Source organism: Coffea arabica, chromosome 4c (genome assembly GCF_036785885.1).
Source record: "Coffea arabica cultivar ET-39 chromosome 4c, Coffea Arabica ET-39 HiFi, whole genome shotgun sequence".
Taxonomy (NCBI): domain Eukaryota; kingdom Viridiplantae; phylum Streptophyta; class Magnoliopsida; order Gentianales; family Rubiaceae; genus Coffea; species Coffea arabica.
In genome coordinates, this window is record NC_092316.1 from 37,185,490 (window position 1) to 37,206,942 (window position 21,453).

Below are 21,453 nucleotides of genomic sequence, written 5' to 3' on the forward strand. Positions count from 1 at the left end.
GTATGCTCTTTAAGCATTTCATATCGAATAGTTCAAATATACCTACTTCAGGTGTTTCATGTCGAGTAATTCAAGTATACATTATTCAAATGTGCATGAGTGTGGTAAATACTTAATGACCATGGGTTAAGCATGTCATAGACTTATTCCAATTACGTATTCCTATATGGAACACTCACCTAGTCAAAACAAGCGAGTAGTTCTTAAACAAGCGTCTTAGGTGTCCGCTCCGAGTTCCTCTGGGAGATTCCCTCGAGTGCCTGAGCAAACAATAATCAACTACCACTCAAAATCATTCTAATTATCGAGGAAAATTGTACACTAGTACAATCTAAGAAATTAACGCAGAGACGAGTCTAAGAGTTCGTGTAACTCGAGGTTCAAAAGTGGGTTTTAAAATACAAGACAAATCTGATTTCCATCTTTGAAATCAAATGTAAAACGATCAAATGATATTGAAGGAAAATGGAGGGTTTGAAACCCTTAGTTTCCTTTAAGTTAGAAAATTCCAGATTTAACAAGCAATATTTGAAAAATCATATTTCACTCTCCACAAGTCCAAAATTGGAAAACTTGGTACTGTTGGAATCCTCTTTCAAAGTACTAAAAGTTCTTAGAAGACACTTTTCCACGAATGTAAGTGAAAGGCACTCAAATTTTGGCTCAAAGTTGGTAACTTGAATTACCAAGACAGATTTAAGTTGGTTTTTGGCCAACTTTAGAAATTCGGCAAAATTCACTTGTTTTGAACTAACCTTTGAAATTTGGAAATCAATTAGTGTTGCAATCCAAGAGTATAACAAAACAAGCGGAACGAGAAACGGAGTTTCGAGCACCAAGATATAGTACCTCCAAGTTGCTGAAAAAGTTAAGACTGTTGGGCTATTTTCCAGGTTTAAAACTAGATTCGAAATATCATTTGGTCATCAAGTTGGCATTAGAAATACATCAAACTTGGTACACTAAATCTTCCATGTGTGAACAACATTTCTACTAAGTTTCGTACAAAAACTCTCACGGTAAGGTAGTCATTAAAACAACCAAAGTTTATGAAGAGTTTCAAGGCTAAACTACCTTCTCACTTTTCTTTCGTTTACAAACTTTTTGTACCATGAAATCAGTTCCAAATCTCTCCATTATTGAAACCAAGAGTTCATAAACATCCACTGAGCAATTTAAAGACCATTGACATCCAAATTCTAGAAATAAAACTCTCCAAATCAGATTTGACCATTTGGCTAAGAGAAAACGAAAAGTTTTCCAGATTCGATGAGCGAATTTTGTGACATCATTTGCATATCAAAATGGTCTTAGAATATTACCAAATTTTGTACAATTAAACCTCCATATGAGGATTACTCTTCTATCAAATTTCATTTGAAAATTCACACGGGAAGGTAGTTAACTAAACCATCAAAGTTCAGGAAATTTCCCAAGGTAAAACTGTCTTCTAGCTCTTCTTTCCTTTTTAAACATTTTGTCCAAAGCAACCAACCCAAATCTGGTTTATTTGTGAAACAAAGTCCAAGGAACATCTAATCTAAAGTTTGGTAGATGTCGGACATCAAAGTTTCCAAAACAACAAGTCCCAAATCATTGTTAGTTACAAATCTGTCCAAGTGGAAAATTCTATCACTGTAGCAGTTTCAAACTTTGGCCACAACTCACTCCATTCAACTTGGAATTGGGCGTGGTTGATGGCGTTGGAAAGCTCTCTTCTAAAGCTGAATTTTCTCAGAAGAAACCATTTTCAAATTCCATTCACAAATAGCTCGTTTTTGAGCATCAAGAAGCAATTTCTGTCCTGTCTCCTGGAGAGCAACGAAACAGGACAGTGATATTCAATCGAATGGTGTGGCTCACTCAAGTGGAACCAGAATGTGAAATTGGTACCGATGGAAAGCTAGGAATGTCTAGTTTCCAATGCCGCAAACGGCACTTGATTTCGACATCGGAACAAAGAGTTATGGCCGTTACAAAATGACTGCCTGGGCAATACGGGATTCATTTTCCAGTTTTGCTAACTTTGGAAATCAACTCATTTGACCAACCAAATCATGTTATTTTTCAATGAAATTTTGTACACACTTACAATAATAGATAAACAACATAATCAATTCATTAGAATCTCAAAATCTGGCACGAAAACGGTCGGACAAGGCAGGGGTAAAACGGTCACTTTTGCTCCAAGCACCTCCTTTGATTTTCTACCAACAATACAACATTAATCTACTAATATAAGCACTAAACCACCATTAATTTCATCATCCAACATCAAATCAGCAACAACCCAAGAGTGGGAGTTCATAGAGCCCACTTTCACATTTTATACCATAAACAAGACTACCCACATGATTATATAACCTTATATGTGCAATAAATCTTACAAAAACTAAGATCTATGGGTTGGATGATTTGCTACGCAAACCTGAAACGAAGTCCATTGTGATGTTTTCTCACTTCCATTCAGATATCTCAAGGGGTTGTAACAAACCCGATGGTTTTTGATGCTCTGCTTTAACTTGTTGGCAAACGAGACATTTTTGCACGTACAGAGCAATTTCCTTCTTCATATTGTCCCACCAATAGGTTCCTTTCAGGTCTTGATACATCTTGCTACTACCCGGATGGATTGTATACTTGGACCGATGGGCTTCTTCTAGAATCTCCGTTTTCAACGCTTCATCCTTTGACACCACTATTCGGTTTCGGTATTTTAAAATACCCCCAGAACTAAAATTGAAATCCGTTGTTTCCTCTTTCTCCACTTTCTCTCCCCACTTCTGCATCATCAAATCCTCCTTTTGCGCTTCTTTAACGCGTTCCAGTAGAGTGGAGGTCACTTTAACATTGCCAAAAACCACTCTATGACCCCCAAGACAGGGTTTCCACTCGCAAACGGATTCTAACAAATCCCACTCTTTGATCATCAACCCTGCTATTTGAACCTTATGACTTAGGGCATCGGCTACCACGTTTGCCTTCCCCGGATGGTAGTTGATTGTGCAGTCGTAATCTTCCAGAAATTCCACCCACCGTCGTTGCCTCATGTTCAATTCCTTCTGTGAGAAGAGGTACCTAAGACTCTTGTGGTCCGAGTAAACCTCAAAGGTCACCCCATATAGGTAGTGCCTCCACTTTTTCAGCGCGAAAACAACGGCGGCTAGCTCTAGATCGTGGGTTGGGTAATTCTGCTCGTGGAGTTTCTACTTCCTAGAGGCAAAAGAGATCACATTACGGTTCTGCATTAAAACGCTTCCTAGGCCTTCTCGCGACGCATCAGTATACACAGCAAATCCGTCCACTCCGTTAGGCAAGACTAGCACTGGAGCCATGGTCAATCTTTTCTTTAACTCTTGAAAACTTGTCTCACATCGGGCATTCCATACGAACCGACCATGTTTCTTTGTCAGGTCAGTTAAAGGACCTGCTAATTTGGAGAAGTCGTTAATGAAACGTCGGTAATACCCAACTAACCCTAAAAAACTGCGGATCTCTGTGGGGTTTTCTGACCTCTTCCAATTGGTCACGGCCTCTACTTTTGCCGGGTCAACCGTGATGCCTTCGTGGGAGATTACGTGCCCTAGGAAAGCGATTTTCTCCAGCCAAAACTCGTACTTACTGAACTTGGCGTACAACTGATGCTCCCTTAGGGTCTGCAACACTACTCTCAAATACTGCTCATGCTCCTCGCGTGTTTTGGAGTAGACCAAGATGTCATCAATAAAAACAACGACAAATCGGTCCAAATAGGGCTTAAAAATCCTATGCATTAAGTCCATGAAGGCGGCAGGAGCATTGGTTAGTCCGAAGGGCATAACTGCGAACTCATAATGCCCATATCTTGAATTGAAAGCGGTTTTTGGAATATCCTCCCTCCTAATCAACAACTGGTAATACCCCTGACGGAGGTCCAGTTTCGAGAAGACCACTGCTCCTTGCAGCTGGTCAAACAACTCATCAATATGGGACAGTGGATACTTATTCTTAACTGTAACATTGTTCAGGCCCTGGTAATCAATACACATCCTCAAACTTTCGTCCTTTTTCTTCACAAACAGGGCAGGAGCTCCTCAATGAGACCCACTCTCTTGAATGAATCCCCGCTCCAGGAGGTTTTGTAATTGCAATTTTAGCTCCTTGAGCTCCGCGGGGGCCATTCGGTATCGTGTTTTTGAGATGGGTGAGGTTCCAGGTAGCAGGTCTATCTTGAATTCTATCTCCCTTTCCGGAGGTAGGGCTACTAACTCATCAGGGAATACATCCGAAAATTCCCTTACAACGGTCATGTCCTCTACCTTTAACTTATCCGTAGGGGTGTTAATCAGAAAGGCTAAAAATCCTTGCGCCCCTCTACTTAGCAGTTTTCTAGCCCGAATGCCCGAAATCAAAGCAGATGAGGCTAACCTACCCCTTATGTCCAACCTTAAGGTTGCCTCATCGGGGATGCGGAATTCCACCACTTTCGTTTTACAATCCAGTTGGGCATTATACTTGGATAGCCAGTCCATGCCTAAGATCACATCATACCATAATGGATACGCTTATCAAATCTCCTAACAATCTCTTTTCTCCTACCTACACTTCACAATCCCTATAAACCAGACTAGTAACCAAACGTTGATTCCCCGTAGGTGTACTAACTTCTAGGTCATATGGTAAACTAGCAGGTTTTATATCGATGCCACACATGAAATCAGGGTTAACAAAGGAATGAGTGGCACCAGGATCAATTAAAATTTGGCAAAACGGTGGAAGATAGGGATCGTACCTTCTACGACCTCCGAGGAATCTGGGACTTGTTGAGGCTCTAACGAGTACACTCGAGCTGGCACCTTAGGTTTAGACCCATCTCCCTTAGCTGGTCCAGCATTGGTCCTTGGCGGTTGCTGGCTCCCCTTTCCATCTTGTCTTAGGACCGGGCAAGTGGCCAACTGATGGTCTGCGCTTCCGCATCGCAGACATCTGCCCTCCTTCTTCCAGCAATTATCCTTAGAGTGATTCGGCTTTCCACAGTATCCACAAGACCCGCGGAACGCCGAACTAGAACTCTTCTGGAAGTTTCCACCTTGGCCTCTCCCGGCTGAGCTACCCTTGGACTGAGCCCCTCTACCGAAACCCGATTGTCGTTCATCTCCCATTTCTCGTCCAAACTTGGAGGGGGTACCTTTATCCCCTTGCCCCGAACTGCTTCCTGGAAAGCCGCGCTTCTTCGCCTGGAAGTTCCTTACTTGCAACCTAGCACTCTCTACCCGTTGGGCCTTCTCCACGACCTCGCTAAAAGCATTGATTTGAGCCACTGCGAGGTCCTTTTGGATTTCGACATTCAAGCCCTGGATAAAACGCCTGATCCGCCGTTGCTCGGTCATGATCAGCTCAGGAGCAAATTTGGACAGGCGGGTAAATTGGCTCTCGTACTCTGCCACAGACTGAGCCCCTTGGCGGAGTCGGATAAACTCATCTTCCTTCCTCTCCTGAACTAGAGGAGGGAAAAATTTCGCGTTGAATTCTCTCATAAAATTTACCCAAGTCCTGGGCGTTTGTTCCCATTCCCATTTTTGTCGTATTACGTTCCACCAGGAACGGGCCTCCCCTTCCAGTTGGAAAACGGCAAAAGTCACTTGCCGTTCTTCGGTGTAGTGCAGGGCAGCGAAAATATCTACCATCTTCTCAAGCCACCTTTTGGCGACATCCGAGTCGGGCCCCCCAATAAACTTGGGTGGAGCAAACTTTTGGAATCGTTCGAGAGCTCTGTCTTCTCTCTCAACGTGGTTGCCAGGGTTTCCAGGGTTATAATTAGGGTTCTGACCCTGTTGCTACACCACTTGTGCCAGCAGATTGGTCATTTGCTGCATAGCTGCAGCTATTTGAACGTTGTGGTCAACCCTCGGTTCAGGATTAGGTTCAGAGGAGGTTTCCCCAGCACCCCTGTCCGGCGTAGGTTGCCTACTCCCGCGCCCACGTCCCCGTCCACTACGCATTCCTTCCATGAAATCTACTTGATCTAGGCAAACGTACTAGGACAATACAATAACAATGCATGTAAGTAAAATCCCAAAAACTTTTACAATAACATATATATGCATTCCAAGCAAAGTCAAACAACGTACATATCAACAACCAGTCAAGTCAAGTACAAACATAGACAATCCATGAGGAAATGGCCTCATCGAAAAGAATATACACATAGCTAAGCCTAACATACAAAATGGCTAGCTAAGGCTCTTTCCCTATCCGTCCTATATACAGAAAACAAAACTATCCAAAAGCCCTAAGAGTCGCGACCTAGTCCGTCGTCGGGCTAGTGGACCCACCCAACGGGATGGATTCACCTCCTGCCCCCGCTCCTGTGCACGACGCCGCATCGCTCACTCCCTCGAGCACGTCGGCGCAGAGGTTCAGGATCGATGCGGCTCGACCCTTAACCTTCCGAGCTCGCTTAGTCTCACGCTCACGTGCCTCCCTAAGCTGAGTGCACAGGTCATCCACCCGATCTTCAACCTCAAGCACATCGTACTCCAACCCCTTAATGCGCTCAGCTTGTTTCCCGTTGGTCGCTCTAAGTTGGTTCACCTCAGCCTCAAGCCTAGCGTTATCTTTGGCCAACTCCTTCCGTTCCTCAGCCACGGCCAGTACTAAGGCGTTAGGATAGGCATACGTGTGACGACACTCGCAATGTCAGAGGCGGTTAGCCGGGCTCCAACGTACAACGGTTCCTCTTGGTCGAATCTGGTATGGGATCACTGGGAGCGCTCCACAAAGTCGCTCGCCGGTTGGGCTACCACTCGGCCCACTAGACTCGTCCATCCTACACCAAAAGGGTAAATAAACGTAAATAACCTTAAGGGACATACTCAAAATAATCCTCAAATCGAGCATTTCTAATACACCTAGGCCAATTCAAACCTAGGTTCTGATACCACCTGTGACAGCCCCACCTTCCCCTAAGGCGAACCAAAGGGGTTAGCGGACTGCCTGCCCAACTCTCGCCAGGACTAACGGGACAGTTTGAAGCGATCTAAAATGTTCTGGACATACAAGCGCGCTTAAACAAGTCAAAATTCCAAAAATAAAAAAAATGAAGATCGGAGCCGAACATCAATCAAACATATACACCCTGAAATGTAGCATTTACAAACCAAAATAGCATACAAAAGTTATCCCATAAGTTTATACATATACAGTTTGCAAATTTCAACTCATCGAATGGGTTGGATAAAATGCGTTTAGGGTTTCGCCCCAAAAGGAGCTATTCAAAATATATATGTACATAAGCTCAACTCGGGAATCCATATTCATAACTTTTCCAAAAGTACTCAACTTCCTGTAAGGAAAACAAAAGGAATAGAGTGAGTTTACGCCCAGTGAGATACTATCACTCAAGCAACAAGGTTCAAATAAGCATATAGCAGATCATTCCAATTCCTCTAGTAAGAAGTATACCAAGAACACACATTAATATAATTGGTAAAAGGATACGGACGGCTCTCAAGAGCCCCTTTTCCTCACTTACATTCTTGATCGGACCTCATTGACCCTCCGTCAATGTTTAAGAGTAACCAACCGTAGGCTCAATGTAACAGCCCCACTTTCTCCTAAGGCGAACCAAAGGGGTTAGCGGACTGCCTGCCCAGCTCTCGCCAGGACTAACGAGGCAGACTAGAACTATCTATAGCGATCCGAAACTTACAAACGAGCGTAAACATGTCAAAATGGTAAAATAACCCAAAATAAAAAAAAATGAAATCCGGAGTCGGTCATGAATAGTAACCGACCCGTCAAAACCCAACCGAAAGAGCACGCAAACATTCACATCTGAACTTTAGCGATTACAATCCAAAAGGACATTCAAAAGTTTTCAAAAGTTAATACATATACACGGTTTGCCAAATCAAAAGAGAAAACGCCCCAAAAGTACACTTAGGGTTTTAATACATGAGCTATACAAAAGATATGTTCAACTAGCTCAATTTGGCAGCCATTTGCCAAATCCAGACCAAAAGGGCAAAATTTTCCTGTAAGGAAAACAAAATGAACAGAAAGGGGTGAGCTTGCGCTCAATGAGGTACCAAACAGATAGCATTAAAATCATGGCATTTCACATTTAACAAATCAGACACACATGTCAGACGTAAAGCAAAGGAACCAATGATTCAAATCAGAAGGATACGGGTGGCTCTCAGGAGCCAAATTTCCAGCGCAGTACTTGATCCAAACCGGTTGACTCTCCGTCAACGTATATAGAACCAACGCGTCCGTAGACCCCTCTTATCACCGAATTCCGTCCACCAAACACCCCTTTACCGGGCCCGCTCACCTCAAACGAACAAAATGGTAATACTCGAGTATACCCGGAATCAAGGGTCTCAATACCCAAAATCCCCGAACAGACTACCGTGGTTCGTTATCTAATCGTCCAGGCCCTTGCCGGCCCGACTCGAATAACTTAGCCACAGGATTGAGCTCATAGGTCATAGAAATCCGAACAGATGCAGACATAGATAACAGATTCAAATTTTGCATAGTAAATTGGCATATGATCAGACTAGAGAACGAGTGTGATAAAGTACACCCTCGTCTCGAACAAATAAACAGATTGCAGAGCAAAAATCAAGTTAAACAGCAATGAAGGGGAGTGGTACACTCACCGGCTCAACTTCAAAAGTTTTTACTTCAGATTGGCCTTAATCGCCAAGAAACCCTAAAATAACCAAAATAAAACCAATTGAAGGTTTCACATCCATAATCGAGTAAACATAATGCACATGAGGCTCGACTACTAGTCGTATGCCTTGCCAAAATAATACTAATGCAAGGGTACAAAACATGATTTTCTTGGAAACGAAAAGGTAACATGAAGACTTAGGCGCAAACAACCCAAAAGCCTTTCATTTCCACCAAAAGGCAAATTCAACTTGACGGAACCAAACGGCCTAGAAAATCGGGCAGCACCTCCCCTAAAATTCTTACTTTTTCAGTCATTAAGGCTTCATTATTTCCTCAAATCAGTCCCAACATCTCACACAAAATTCATCTCATTTACCAAAAGCCGTTCACTAGGCTCAAAATAGTACAAGTACAAAAGTTAGCTAGGAAATGACCGGAATAAGAGTAAGTCTTAAAACATGTAAGCAAGTACAATGAGACTCGATAACGAGTCATAAATCCATGCCAACCACAACCCCAATAAGGTTTCATATGCATATATAAGCATTATAGCAAACCAAAAATTAAGAAATGGCATTAGCTTAGGCCTTAACAAAAAAAACAGTTTTCGTCATACTTTTGCGGTATGACACAAAATGCGCTACGCTTATCGGATGAGGGTGTAAGACCCACCATCTCGAAGCTAAAAGACAGGGCTACAACAATGTAGAAGGCCACTCAGTCCAAATCCTAGCACAACTAGGTCAAAAATGCAGAATACCACAACCTGAACCGTAATTGCAGGTTTACAAATCACACAATGCTGTAATGAACACAACTCAGTCTATACAAGTCCAAATGCCGAAATTCCAAAGGCATATGTTAGCTAAGACATCCAGCTACATTTCATCAGAAGACACCAACAACAAAATCCAAACCAATTCCAGTCAAAATGGCCGATTACAAGTGCAGTTTTCGCATTCTGATCAACCCAGATCAGCAATAGTAAAAACGACATATCTCACTCTACACTACTCCAAATGACCTGAAATGTTGTAGGCACTTCAAACTCATCAATACCTACAACTTTCATGTTTTGACCAAAGTCCAATTCGGCCTCTAACCCTATGATCCAAAACCGGACAGAATTAGGGGTTTTGAAACCCTATATTTTCACAATTCATTCCAAACCCAAAATTGGTTGTAATTATCACTAATTCACATCTACTAGAGTCATTCCCCCTCATCATCAACCATCATAGATGACCACAACATCACATTCATATTAAACCAGAAAATTCCTCAAAAATAGAAAAACTTCACCAAATCACTTCAAACCAAGATAAAAACCAGAAATTTCAGCACTTTAATCACTACTAAGCATAACTTAAGCATCATTAGGTGTAGGAGGAAGTTTGAGCATCACTTACCAAGAAAACAAGAGAGAGGAAGTAGGAGGACACCTTAGCTCTCCAAGAAAGCTTCACCAAATCACTCACTATCACTAACTAAAGGGATTTTATGGAGAAATTGCAAGATCAAATGGTTGGATGGTTCACCTTGAGCAAGATTGGAGCTAAAACTTGAAGAGTTTCTTGCTTCCTTTTGGAGAGAGAGGGCTGGCCATATGAGGAGAAGAAATGGTAATTTTTGAACAATTTTTTTCAAGATATTTACTCAATTTGGTCAAAAGTCAAAAGTGTGAATAGTTGCCAACAAAGTCCAACCAATGGTTGTATGACACTTGTCACTCCATTAATGCAATCTTATCACTTCTTTTTCTCTCTCACATCAATCATAATAGCTTCCTCTAATTATCTCTTAACACCCGATAAAATAATTCCAGTATCCAAAACTTAATCTAGTTGGCCGAAATCTTCCGAACTTTTCACACTAGTGGGTCCCACGTCCGGTATACGCTCTTAATTTCTCAAAATCTCTTCGATACTAGAAAAATCATCTAAAAGCTATATTTACTCATAAAAATAATCTAGAAAATTTTCCGGATACAGAAAGTGTAGAAAACAAATCATTCAAAATAAGAAAACCTAGAAATATAATAAAACCTAGAAATTGGAAAAATTTCGGGTTCTCACACTCAACTTTACTTCCATTCCGTCCACCCAACATACCGCTACCGGGCCCGAACTCCAAACAGTAAAAATTTGGTAATACTCGAGTATACCGGAACCAAGAGTCTCATACTCAATGATTCCTTATAACAGTCCCCGTGGCTCATCAATTTTCACGACCAAGCTCTCGCCGGCTTGATTCAATTGACTACCAACGAGGTTAAGTTCAGTAGTGACAGTAATGGCCGTTGGATACTTGTCCAAACGACACCAAATCAAGTATTTCATGTACCATTCAAGTATCACAGTAAAACAGTGGACCGTCATATATAGTACAAACGGGGTGAGAGCGATCAAGTACACCCTCACTTTAAGCAGTTTCAACAGTGCACATAAGCATTCAAGGCAGCACGTTCAAGTATAATAAAGCCATCTAGTAACAAGCAAGTGAGTAGTACACTCACCAAGCAAACAAATGATAATTCATACACCTCCGCCCAAAGAGCGTCTTGAACCACCATCACGTCCTAAAACATTCAAATAAGCACAATAAGACTCGATTACAAGTCATAAACCAATTCCACATACTACCAAAATAGAGCTCCATAAGAACATATAAGTACTAGAGTAGACTAGGGAAAGTCCGGAAATGAAGTTAAGCTCTAAACCCTAAAACAGTTTTTTGACATCATTTAGCGGTTTTGGCACCATTGGCACTACGATTGTCGGATAGAGGTGTAATATACACCGTTTCGAAGCTAAAAGAAATGCCTACAATGTCGAAGAAGGCCACTCAGTCCAGTTTGTAGTGAAACTAGGTCAAAAATTCAATGTATTGAACCAGAACCGCAAAAACAGGTTAACAAACTGCATTCTGGTTAAATAACCACAACTCAAGCTACCGAAGTCCAAATCAAGTGATTCCAAAGCCATCCGAAAGCTAAGATACCAGGTTATATTTCTTCAGAAGACATCAACAATCAAATCAGTCATATTCCTAATCAAATTAGCCAATTACAGAAGCAATTATCAAGTTCGGGTAGAAACAGGGTAGCAGGGGTATTTCAGTCTTTTCACAAGCTACATTGCTCCATTTTCAGGCATCTCTAAAATATCATTCCCTACAATTTTCATGTTTTAACCCAAGGCTAATTCGGCCTCTAACCATGAGTAACAGTGCCAGGCAGAATGAGGGGAAATGAAACCCTAACTTCCAAAATTTCTTTCCAAAGCAGAAACTTTCTGCAATTAACCACACTTTACACCTTCTAGCTTCCTTCAATATCATTTCCAACCATCATACATGGCCACACAACATTAATCATATGAAAACATAAAAATCATGAATAAATAGGCAAAATCACCTATTTCAACCAAAAGTCACAAAATAGCACCTAAATCCATCAATTCATCTCATATAAGGCATCAATTAAACATTATTGAGAAGGAGGAAAGGTCCCTTAGTTACTCACCCTAACAACTCAAGAAAAGAGCAACTTAGCACCTTAATCCTCCAAACCTCTCCACTAATCACCTCACAATTACTCACTTAAGGGTTTTTATGGAACAAAAGCAAAGATTAAACGGTTGGTTTGTTGGATTTGAGCAAGATTGAAGCAAGAACTTGAAGAGCTTTTTCCTTTCTTTTGCTTGGAGAGAGAGCCGGCCACAAAGCTTGGAAATGAAGTGATTTTGATCAATTTTTTTGGTTTATTTAGTCAAATGGTAAAAGAGTGAATAGTAGTCAAAAAGTAAGAACAAGTCTCCAAGTGACACTTGTCACTATAATTAATACATGGCTATCCTTTTTGTCCTCTCACGCCAATCCATTTAATAACCTCTAGTTATCTCTTAACACCCGGTAAATTAAACCTAGTATCCAAAACTTAACCTAAAGGGCCGAATTTTTCCGAACTTTTCGCACTAGCGGGTCTCACGTCCGGTATACGCTCTTAATTTCTCAAACACTATCCGATACTAGAAAAATCATCTAAAAACTATATTTACTCATAAATATTATCTAGAAAATTTTCCTAATAAAGAAAATGCAGAAAAACATGCCATTAAATAAAATAAAACCTAGAAAATGAGAAAATTTACGGGTTCTCACACATTCACTAGTATAGTTAGGTTTGCTTGTAATAGTTGGACAATTAAGATGGTTGTTTTTGTTTTGGTGGTTTGTATAAGGACCCTCCTTAGGGTCTACTTTTTGTTGGTTGTTATCATAATGTAATATAGTGGTTTGACTAGCTACTTTTGGGGATGTAAATAGAACTCTTTTGGAGTTGGCAATATTGTGAATAGTACGCTTTTGGTTTATCCAGTTTTTATTGTTTTGAAATTTCGAGTCCTGGCGCGAGCTAGGCAGGCGTCCCGCCGATACCCTAGGGTTCGCCCTTGGGAGAAGCGGGGGCGTCATCTCACGGATTCACTGGAACTCAGACGATAGCCTGCCGGGCAAAACAATGGGTCATACTAAATTTCTAAATACGAGTGGCACTCTCGGTCCTTGTCTTTGTTCAGCTGTTGTTTCTCTTTCTTCTCTTGGCTCTTGGCCTCGCTTAGTTCCACGGCCACAATCAGGTCCACGACTACGTCTTCCCTCCATAATTTTTTCCCCTTCTCTCTCTCTCTTCTTTTTTTTCTCTCTTTTGTTTAAAAGGTAATTTAATGCATAAACGCAATAAGGTGACTAAAGTAACTAAAATTTAGGCCACCAAATGCACGAATAAACATATACACACATAACACACTACATAAACATATCAGGGAAACAGATGATCAAATACACACATACATATCAAATTAGATAGATAATCATATGCACAAATACTCAAACCAATGTCATGTCATAACGGTATAAGGGCAAATCAAAAGTAAAGGCGATATCGTCCCAGTCTCAGTTAAATAACCCCGTCCGGTCTCTCACGTCACTTATCATCGAAACTAAACGTCCATTAACCTCTTGTACTCATTCAAGTCGAACAAAACCTGTTCATGTTTCCAAAATACAAATCTCACATGCTTAGCATTGCCTCAACTCTAGAGTACTCGGGCACAAGAATCCGAAATAAGACAATTCACATCTCGAGCTGGCCAGTCCCAAGAGTAAACTATCTACAATCGAAATTCCTAGCTGACGTACCTATCTATGATCCTTAGATACCACGAGAAAGATTTAAGGCCTACAACATTCACAAATCATAGCTTATGCTCAAACGAGCACTTACTCCTTCATACCTATTCACCACTTAGTCTAGGCTCACTCCGCGCAGAGACGACGAGAAGCAGGCTCTGATACCACCTATGACAGCCCCACCTCCCCCTAAGGCGAACCAAAGGGTTCGGCGGACCACCTGCCCATCTCTCACCGAGACTCAGTCGTTCACTTCAATCAAATACGGAATACAACCATAGGAATAACATAACAAAATCCAAAACTTAAGTGAAACTTATATAAATTGCTATCTTAAAAGGAAATACAACCATCGAATATACAAAGGTTTTCAATCCTTCATACGTCCAGCCCGTGCCAAGCACTAGGGCGAGAACCGTTACCAAAGAATCAAAAGAACTAGACTAGCTAGTCTATACAGAGCTCTCGTCCTTGCTCGCCTTCCCCTGTTAAGGAAAACAAAACTAAAGGGATGAGCTAAAAGCTCAGTGAGGTTCCGAACACATAGGCAAACAAGAACTTCAATGCATTCATTACATATAACCAATAGTTCAAGATACAAATACAATATAAAGCGATAAACACATTCATTAAAAGGATACGAGCTCACAAGGAGCCATATATTCGTTCATTCATTCGTTCTCCTGTCATTCCCCTTATTCCTCCAATCATTTGAAAATGCATTTTTTGTAAATAAAACCCTCGTTCGTTCTTTCGTTTCATTCACCCCCTCCTGGACGTTGGCCAGGCTCCACCAGAATACAAGGTAATATTTGAGTATACCAAATTCACCCAGGGTCACCATATCGCTCGACCGAGTCCGCTTCTGGCTCGAGTCGATCGGTAACGAAGGGCAGGGACCAGTTCAGCCAAAAGGCTTACATCATGCACAACTAACGTTTCAATCAATAAATCATTGAAAATTTCACATTTATTTAGGTCGAGTGCGATAAAGTACACTCTTGCCTAGAAAACTCGTTTTGAAAATCCTTGAAAGCACTCACCTAGTTATGCAAAATAACGTCCAAAATATCCTACCGGATATTACCCTCGGTCACTGATGAAACCTAAGATTAAACGAGGAAGAATATTACAGTTCATCTAGCAAAACAATTGAATGAAATCGAAGAAACCCAACTAATTACGAGTAAAACGTATAAAATGACTTTAAAGTGAAACAAAGGCATTTGGACCTGTGGACGGAAATAACTAGGGTTTCATAGACCAAACGGAAAACCAAATTCAAAAGGGTTATAAATTTTCCAACGGAAAACACTTGAACGAAAGACAAGTCGGAATCCAACTAGATAGGCTAAAAAATACTGTTTTCGGAATCGTTTATGTGGTTCGAGATCAACTCATTTTCAAATAGATATTATAGACTAAATGTCTTGATGAATATCATGTGTAAAGGAGAACAAAATACCTTACTTTCACACTTAAAACCTTACTTGAAAGTAGTTCACTTGTGGTCGAGAAAACCCTAATTCATACCACTTTATTTTGGGTACGGAGTAAGTAAACATTTGGCGTTTCAAATCGAAGAGGTATCATGTTTTGAAATGGTAAAACGGTCATGGTATTCACCAAACTCATATATATATATGATTAAATAGAAACTTAGCCCTCGTACACCTCTCGAGCGAATCGATGAAATTTTTAATGAAATACGTTCAACTTGACACAAAACACATTTCCAAAACCATTTTACTCATTCTCACGACAAGAAAAGAAACGGACAGCATTTTCCCTAATTTTCTTCACTCTCACCCTACAATTAAAAACCCATTACTCATAGCAATTAACCATTATCACATATACAATTAACACGCAATAAAATACACTCAATTAGACCACAATACCCTTCAATCAAAGCCAATTAGAGACTCCAAAGTCAACTATAAGAAAACCCCCAAATTGAAACCCTAGAACTGGAAATTACCTCACAAGCGTAAATTTTCCGCAATCAACCGCAATTAACGTACAAAGGTTCCATTTAACCCCATTTCAATCCATCAATCCAAGACCAAACCATGACTTTCATATAAAATCAGAAAATACCCAATAAATCAGAAATTGAACCAACTTGACTTAAAATCATGAAATCATCCATAATATAGCATATACCATTATTCAAACAAAACAATAACTTCCTTAGCAACTCACCTTGCAACTCAAAGAAAGGTAGGAACTTAGAGCTTCACTCCCAAAAACAACTCCACAATCACCTTCACCCCTCCTTAGCTAGCACTTGTACGGAGTAGTTTGAAAATTCATCGGTTAAAACTCAAGATTTACGTAGAAATTGAAGTTGGAAAAATGGAGAGTTTTTCTTTCTTCCTCTCAAAGCCACGGCTGGACAAGGGAGTAAATGAAGATATTTTGGCCCCAAAATAGTTTAAAAAGAGAAGGAAATAGACGGTCAAAGTTTGTGGCCGCCTGTGCCATGTTACAATCCGGCCGGATACTGGCTAGAGATGTAATCATTTTTTTCAAAAATCTCAAGCAATCCGGCCAACAATCTGGCTAAGATCTGGCCGGATTTGCGGTTGGATTTGACCCTTTCACTTTTCACAAAATTTTTTCCTCTTTTCCGAATTTGATTGCCGCGTTCAACCGTATTTCTAACACAAACACACATATACATATCTCACACACAAATACACATAACAACAAGGCCTTCCTTTGTTTAAAATGATTAGTTAGCAAATTTTTCACTTAAAATGGAAAATGAGAATAAACAATAGGCTTCAAAAATATGAAAATTCTAGGGTTCTCACATGGTGAATGATCAGAGTGCTAGGATTGCTAAGTTGGAGAGGACACTAGTGGACGAGGTTGCTAGGACTGAGGCTGCTCGTGATGAGTTTCAAAGAGTTAGGGCTCGACTTACTAGGATAGGCGAGGAGGTCTGTGATCGGGCTTCCGGGATCATGGCTGATACGCTCCTCGATCAACACGTTTTGAGACACGTAGCACGTTGCCCAAGGATCTAGCGAGATTGTCCAACGCTTGGGTTGCGGAACCTAAAACCAACACGGGCGACACGAATTGGTAGAAGGTGGTAGAACGACGACTCCAATAGAGGTTACTACTCCAGCGGATAGGTCGGTAGAACAATCAATGACAGGACGCAAGATTGCTCAACACCCTTGTCAAAGCAAATTTGATACGGTCCTCGATCAACTTGTTTCGAGACACGTAGCACTTTTGCCCAAGGATCTAGCGAGGTTGTCCAACGCTTGGATGGAGGAACCTAGAATCAAACGGACGACACGATTTGATTATAAGCGGTAGAACGATGACTCCACAGAGGTGATTACTCTAATGGATAGGTCGGTAGAACAATCTAGGACAAGACGCAAGATTGCTCACAACCCTTGTCAGAGCAAGTAAAGGCTCGAATTCTCTCTCAAGAAGAAGAATCGAAAATAACAAACTTTATTGATAAAACGTCTACTCTTTATGTTTACAAAGCAAGCCTTTATATAGGCAAAACTAATGGAACCCTAATAAACTAGATAAGGAAGGTCGGCCACTCCTTGGACAAGGTGGGCCGGCCCATGACTCAAATAAACTAATCTAATCCAACTCTAAACAATTGAACCTAAACACTAAGGCCTAGGGCCTAGTCGACCAACCCTTCATGGACTCTCTTCGTGGGTTTGGATCATCATGTAGACAACTTGATTATCATCCTGCAAGCCTTCAATGTCTTTATGAGAGCTTGAGTCAAGACCGCCATCCGTGCACACATCAGTCCCCTCCACTTGAGAGGATTTGTCCTCAAATCTGGATGGAAATGGATGATACTACAAGAGTTGGTAGTATGAATGCCAGATCTAATGCCACCACATATTGGCCCTGTTAGACTAAATGATATTTGCATACGTCATGATTACTATGATTCGGTGCTCATGTCCAGCTAAGAAAAACTCATGGCTTTACTCCAATGGCTCCTCTTGTTCGTATTATTCCCCTTCTCTTGAAAGAAATTTGCCCACAAATTGTAGCACGAATGGTAACAAGACGAGTTACATGCCTTCGACTCAATCTTATTATGATGGCTACAGATGTTATCCAATGCAAAACCCACATGCTAAGTTGGAAAATAACCCTTGTCGAACCTTGAATCTCACAAATCATCTTCAATGTATGCTCAACTTGATTGTTTGTGGTCATGAGGTAAGGGTCCTCAAAGTGGTGTGAGGTACCCCGGCTCGAACACACTTGCAAGGCACCAAGGCGGATTTGGTGATGTTGGAGCTTCATATGGACTAAGAGCAAGACGAAAGTCATAATGGTCATTGAGGTACTTGTTCTTTAAACGAACCCTTGGTACACAACCATCCCCAAAATGTGGAGTGTTCCCTTCAAGATGAACTTGAATCAACTCCCCTTTGGTGTGGACTGATTTGAGTTGACATTGTTCCATGAATGGATACCAACGGGGTTTAACTCTTGGAGTACCAACTCTATGGAGGCTTGCAAAGTCTACAATTGATTTTGAAATGGAACACACCAAGATCAGCTCAACTTGCCTTTGCTTGATCTGTATAAAAGAAGAAACATTAAACAAAGCAAAGGTAAGTTCATTAGGAAAATAATAGGCCTTCACCGGGTTGTTCAAGATCAGCCCACTTTCTCTCTTTTCTTCCTTTTTACCACCCATCTTATCAGATTTTTCCACCTCTTTTTCTAGTTCAACAACTGACCCTTTCATCTCATCGCTTTCAACTCCCTTGGGTTTTACCTTGTCAGGCACAATTCCCTCATCAAACTTTTTCTCCATTCTATAACGCTCACGCTCACTTTTCATGTATGCTAGATCAATACAAAGCTGGTCATAAGTAAGTGATACTAGTCCAAAACGACGACCATTAAATAAGAAGGAATACTTATTAGTATGTATGTCATATTTAACTTCTCGCCTTGACATCCATGCTTTGCCCAACAACACATGTGTCACTTGAATTGGGACTACATCACACAACACCTCATCCACATATTTGCCGATTTGAATAGGTACAAGTGTATGCTTAGTAATCCAAGCATCCCATGAGTGCTCGTCAACTTGTACTGTTGAAGATGATCAATGGTTGGAAGATTTAATTTCTCAACCATGATAGCACTTGCAAGGTTGACTTCACAACTCCCATTAATGGCCAAGCTACATATTTTATCTTTGACACCACAACGAGTATAAAACCAACCAAGCAACTGAGATTTGACGATGTCCAATTGATCATCTACACCACGTAATGCCATTTCTTTGACTCCCTTAGGATCAGGAAGACAATGTTGTGAGCTAGCTTTTATGTGTCTTGTACTCGCCCTGAATGTATGAGGGAACCTGCAAAAAGTTAGCAACAAAATCAAAGATATTGCCTTTCACGCTCCCTTACATGTATCCACTCACACTTGTGTATATGGATGTCACTCTAATGCTCTCACGACACTTCTCAAGTCACAGATTGTTCCCCTTGAAGAAATGAAATTCCTCAATGAGTTTTCAATCAACTTCTCTCCAAGTACTCCAAGATTGCAATGTTAAGTGGTTGGAATTTGAAGGGAAGTTTTGGACAGATTTGATGGATGCGCTAGTGTGAATGGAACCTCAATGAAAACTTAGCTTCCTAAAATGTAGGAGTGTGTTCCTAAAATGTAGGAGAGTGTTCCTAAAATGTAGGAGAGAATGTAGGAGAGTGTTCCAATGTAGGAGAGTATTCCTAACATACAGGAGAGAATGTAGGTGAGTGTTCCTAAAATGTAGGAACGTGTTCTTAAAATGTAGGAGAGAATGTAGGAGAGTGTCCAAGTGAGAAAAGAGTCATCCAAGTGCTTTACCTAGTCTCCTAATTGACTTTGAAAAATTCAGTAAACAACTTGGATGAAGCAAGCAATACTTGGACAGATTTGGAACAAAGTAGTAAACCCTAGCACACAAAGGAAAATCCTAGCCGCAAGTAGGAAACCCTAGCCGCAAGGAAAACTGTAGCAAGAGAAGGAAACCCTAGCAGCCGTCACGTTATTGTTCTTGCTGCCCAAGCGACAACCAACTAACGAGACAGATTTGGGAGCAACGTTGAAACACCAATGACCAGAATTTTTGATGCAACAAACGACTCAAACGCGAGAAACAAGTTGTGGACAGAAATTATCAACAAACTAGACACAACACAAAGGAGATAACACACCAAAAATTTTGTGTTCGGATGAACAGTAACATGAACAGTGTTGGTGAACAGTAACGATGAACAGTGACTTTTTTTTTTTTTTTTTGTAAAACAAGGCAGCGGAACAAGGAACGTAAAGACAAACTACCGATATAACGGAAGATACCTCCACCAAAGCTTTGAAGCCAACTGATACGGTCCTCAATCAACTTGTTTCGAGACACATAGCACGTTTGCCCAAGGATCTAGCGAGATTGTCCAACGCTTGGATGGCGAAACCTAGAATCAAACGGACGACACGATTTGATTATAGGTGGTAGAACGATGACTCCACAGAAGTGATTACTCTAATGGATAGGTCGGTAGAACAATCTAGGATAAGACACAAGATTGCTCACAACCCTTGCCAGAGCAAATAAAGGCTCGAATTCTCTCTCAAGAAAAAGAATCGAAAATAACAAACTTTATTGATAAAACATCTACCCTTTATGCTTACAAAGCAAGCCTTTATATAGGCAAAACTAATGGAACCCTAATAAACTAGATAAGGAAGGTCGGCCACTCCTTGGACAAGGTGGCCCGACCCATGACTCAAATAAACTAATCTAATCCAACTCTAAACAATTGAACCTAAACACTAAGGCCTAGGGCCTAGTCGACCAACCCTTCATGGACTCTCTTCGTGGGCTTGGATTATCATGTAGACAACTTGATTATCATCCTTCAAGCCTTCAATGTCTTTATGAAAGCCTTGATTCAGGGCCGCCATCCGTGCACACATCAATCCCCTCTATTTGAGAAGGATTTGTCCTCAAATCTGGATGGAAATGGATAATACTACAAGAGTTGGTAGTATGAACGCCAGATCTAATGCCACCACATATTGGCCCTCTTAGACTGAATGATACTTGCATACGTCATGATTACTGTGAGGCCCCAGTTCGTTCTACGTTGATATATTCATTAATTGGGCGGTAACGTTTGGTTTTGGGAGTATTTCGAAAACCCTAAGTAGGGATTAAGATTTAAACCCTAAGTTCCGGTTAAGATTGAAAACCCGTTTTTTCTACATTTTCTTTATTAGAAAATTCCCCAGATAATTTTTGTGAGTAAATATAGTTTTTAGATGATTTTTCTAGTATTGGTTAGATTTTGAGAAAATTAAGAACGTATATCGGACGTGGGACCCACTAGTGCGAAAAGTTCGGAAAAATTCGGCCAATTAGGTTAAATTCCGGATACTGTGTAAAATTTATCGGGTGTTAAGAGATAAGTAGAGAGTGAGATATGATTGATGTGAGAGAGAAAAGAAAGGATAGGAATGCATTAATGGTGGTGACAAGTGTCACCATTTCATTGGAGAAGACTTAAGAATTACTAT

The 21,453-nt window shown here is 40.8% G+C and overlaps 1 long non-coding RNA gene across 1 annotated transcript; it reads right to left on the reverse strand.

Moving 5' to 3' along the window:
* Window positions 1-7,795: 7,795 nt before the first annotated feature.
* On the reverse strand, window positions 7,796-8,718 carry LOC140004977 (uncharacterized). Its single transcript, XR_011812798.1, has 2 exons — window positions 8,649-8,718; window positions 7,796-8,015 (listed from the first exon to the last, which is right to left on the reverse strand). It is a non-coding gene; the product is annotated as an uncharacterized lncRNA (long non-coding RNA).
* Window positions 8,719-21,453: the final 12,735 nt, after the last annotated feature.